Source organism: Miscanthus floridulus, chromosome 14, assembly GCF_019320115.1.
Source record: "Miscanthus floridulus cultivar M001 chromosome 14, ASM1932011v1, whole genome shotgun sequence".
NCBI classification, from domain to species: Eukaryota; Viridiplantae; Streptophyta; class Magnoliopsida; order Poales; family Poaceae; genus Miscanthus; species Miscanthus floridulus.
Genome location: NC_089593.1, coordinates 11023910 through 11028158, shown reverse-complemented (window position 1 = coordinate 11028158; position 4249 = coordinate 11023910). Strand labels below are relative to the sequence as shown.

Below are 4249 nucleotides of genomic sequence, written 5' to 3'. Positions count from 1 at the left end.
AGCCTTATGCACACCGTCTAATTCTTTTAAAAATATTTTATAGAGTTGCTTGCTTCTAAACATTAATAACCGCTATCTAGACCATAGAGGAATGTTATATGCCAAAGGGCGCCTAGCTCAAACGATTAGGTGACCCAGCGGCACTCCTCAGGTCCTGGGTTCGACTCCCCGTGGGAGCGAATTTCAGGCTGAGGTTAAAAAAATCCCCTCATCCGTCCCCATAACCAAAGCACTGGGGGGGGCACCGGCCCAATTCTCACTTGGGCGATGGAAAGCCACCGTGTAAAGGTTGGGGCGGGGGTTTTCTTGGCCGGGTGAGAAGGTCCTTTCTTCTTATTTGTAATGCTGCAGGGGCAGTCTTAACCCCCCGGTCGAGTTTTTTTAGGAATGTTATATGGAGACCAGTAGCATTCCTTATTATCTACACCCACCTGAGAAGTTTAAATATAATAATGTTCTTGGGTTGTGTAAATTGTTTACTATATCAGATTGCAACTATAATTTTTCAATTTGGTTATATGATTGCTGAAACTTAAGTTTCTGGTTGCAGGTATATGCTACAGTTCATCAATATTGCAGTCCGTATCCTATCCATGCCTGCTCTACTAGTATCAGGCTTTAAGGTAAGATCAAATTTACTGCTCGAATCATCCATTGTGAATTTAGTTATTTTCGTCAATGGAAATGTTGTTGTTTAATTCATTAAACACTTCGTTTAATGAGGATTTGTCCGTGATACATCCATATGCTTTATGCACAAACGATGTGCATGTATATTCAGCAAGTTATCCAGGCTATCCTTTGTAATGATCGGTTAAATTAATATAATCTGCCTTCCAAAAAAGCAAGTTATACTCATTTGGATTTGTGATGTGCATGGGTAGCAGCATGAACTTTGTATTGGCTACTTGGTTGATTCATTGGCTAACATAATTTAAATATTTGTTAGGGTTCATGCTCAAATATATAGCAGCGGGGTTCCACTGGAGCATACAACAGTTCCAGAGGTACTGTATAAGTGTACATAGGAAAAACAAGACCTCTCTATTGCATGAAGATGGACACATAAGACAGACTGATGTGACTCTATTTTTCTTCTTTTCAGCAAGCTTTACCCACTTTTTATACCTAAAGGAAAATTGTTTGCACAGATGGGGGAAGAAGCTTCATTGACAAAAAGTTGTTTGAGTAACCTTGGAGTTGCCTCAGTGGATTCTGTCAAGAAACTACCTTTTGATTCCAAGAGAAGCAACGCAACTTTTCTAGTGCATCTTCCCACTCCATGAAGAGGCATCAATTTCCCCGTTGGGCTTACCACCTACTATTATTGGCAGAGAGGAATATCACTACAATATTGGCAGAGAGGAATATCACTACTAAAGACAAGTGTTACAGCCATTACTACCTACTATTATAACACACTGGCCTTGGATGTGCCATCCAATCTTTTTTACTTTCGAGGCTTTTACTAAGTTGGTCCATATGTTATCGTCATTAATTGCTCTTCGAGCTGCTCTTGAATCGAACATTGCTTCAAGGTACCTACTATTTCATAGTAAAACATGCATATCTGTGTTCCAATATTCTTGGTTGTCTTAAGGGTTTTAAAAAGGCCGACACTGTCTAGTGCTTCTAGGTTAGAGACGCAACTTTTCTTTAAAAAAAAAAGCTAAACAGATCGAATTCGAATGCAAGTTCGGCCATGTCATCAGAAATCAGTTTTATAGACAGCATGCACACAATCATCATGGTAAATTCCTATTTTGCTCTTACTTACATTGCATGTAAACTTTAATTTCCATTTTCATGAAATCTCTGTTCTTGTCGGCCAAGCACTCTAGACAATCTCAGCTTCTTGTACACCTGGTAAGACGGTAAGCTGATGAAGCATGGTGACATGCCCGATTGCATATTTGACGGTTCGGATCTAGTAGAGCATGAAGTCCCACCGCCCACTGCACACAGCAAGTTGAAAACACTAGTAGAGAAACGACTTTTGATCCACTTCGAAATTTGGCTTTAGTCCTGGTATTTTTCGTGCCCGGGACTAGAGAAACCTTTAGTCCCGGTTGGTAGCTCCAACAGGGACTAAAGGTCCCTGCCCAACGGCTAATGTGGCAGGCTTTTGCTGCAGGGCACCTTTAGTCCTGTTTGGAGCTACTAACCGGGACTAAATGTTAACTTTTACTCCCGATTGGTGCCTCCAACCGAGAGTAAAAGTTTACTCCTAGCTGAAGGCTCCATTCGGAACTAGAAAGGGACCTTTAGTCCCGGTTGCTGTCTCCAACAGGGACTAAAGGTTAACTTTTACTTCCGGTTGGTCCCTCCAACCAGGAGTAAAAGTCTACTCCCGGCATTGGGAAAGAGCAAACTCTTTAAATCCCAAAGCAGATCACAGCGATAAAGAAGGTAGCAGGTTGAACCTTTGGCAAAGAAAAGTGCTCAAGATCTGCAGAGGATCATGTTGTACAAATAACCATGGAATCAGTTTCTAAGCCTGCTCATTGTATAATATCCAGGCTGTTGCACTTGTATCTATCGTTAGTTAGTACTATTGCAAACTTAAACAGTCGGTCTCTAGCCTATCGACTGTATAATATCCTGGCTATTATGACATCAAGTACTATTTGCCAGTTAGTCAACAAGAAACACATATGCTACCCGTACTAATATGATATGCATGGAACCAGATATCCTATTATCGTCTTCCATTTCTACAACTCATATCCTTCAGTCTCATGAACATAACGCTTTGGCATCGCGCGCCTTCCTTCAGTAGTATTCAATAAATTGAGTTCGTATCTTCTCCATTACAACCCATGTACATAGTAAAGTAATAGCAAAAACAGTACACGGCCATGCTGGCCCACCGGTCATATATACATTCATTCTATTCCTTAGACCATCTCCGACAAGAAACTCATATAGGAACCTAAACTTAAAAAGGATAGCAAGAGATCCAAAATCAGCCTCCAACAGAGTACCTAAATGGAAGATTTATTTTGGGTTACCTGAGAGGCACAACTTAAATATGGGTGTTCTCTCTCCTGGAAACACATTTATAGAAATGATTCTTTTTTTTGGTCTTGTTTATTGAAGAAGATGCCGAATATGTATTGAACCATTTGCCTGTAACGCTACCCAAAGAATAAATGTGTCTTGTATTTTGGGTGTTGTTTTATGGAGATAGCCTTACCAAGACGCGTTTGTGTATTACCACCTCTTCCTTCGGTCAGCACACGCCTCCATTTACGAGATGTGGTGATCCTTCCTCGCTGCCTTCACTGTGACACCCATCTCCACGGCTAACCCTACACCGCCCCGGCGAGCGGCGACGGACGGGGTCGCCTGGGCGCCTAGCGCAGGCGCGCGACTCTCCTCAGCTCCTCCCTGTCCCTGCAAGGCGCGCGGTACAGCGGACTCTCGATCGGCGGGCAGGCGGCTAAGCGGTGGGCCAGTGACCCGGCCGCTAGGACACGAATATCCAACTCCTAAATTCTGGCTTCATCGCTGGTGGATTCGTGACATGTCTATACATATATATATATATATATATATATATATATATATATATATATATATATATATATATATATATATATATATATATATATATATATATATATATGCGTCTAATGTACGAGACAATTATAATTTTTCTTTCTAACTATTCCTCCTAATAAATTAAAGCAACAGTACCATGTATTGAATGCAGGCATGTGAAGGGAACTGTCTCCACTATTTTTTTCCTCCGGTCAGTAACCCGTGTACGTGCATGTCACGCTGCCACCACCATAGGATAATAAGCAGGAAGTATTCGTTGCATGCAAGTCAGGACAAACGTCGATGGCTGGTTGGCCACCAGCACGACCCAGCCGTCTACGTGGCACCGCCTGCGCCGCGAGCTCCGGCAGGAAGAAGCAGTTGTCGCGCCCACGTAGGCGGACTAACGACCGGTCACCCCGGAGGGTTTAGATGGAACAGACAACGGACGGGTCGGAGTGGTTGGTGGCCAGGGCATTGTGCTGCCATTGTGAACAGGGAGGAAATGGCAGTGGCCTGGGCATGCGCTCTTACCAGTCGTATACGTGGAAAAGCCTGAGACAAGTTCACGAGTGCTAGCTGCTACGTGCTTCGCCTCGCGGCCACAGGACGTAAAAAGGCCAGTCTAGTCCAACTGGCCTATGATTATTGTGAATGAATGAACTAAAATAAAATGCCCGTCGTGCCCCTCCTTACCAACGCACAG

General features: G+C 43.0%; 1 pseudogene; it reads left to right on the top strand.

The window, feature by feature from the left end:
• The first annotated feature begins 267 nt into the window (after positions 1 to 267).
• LOC136503032 (uncharacterized) lies at positions 268 to 2023 on the top strand (annotated as a pseudogene).
• The last annotated feature ends 2226 nt before the right edge of the window (positions 2024 to 4249 follow it).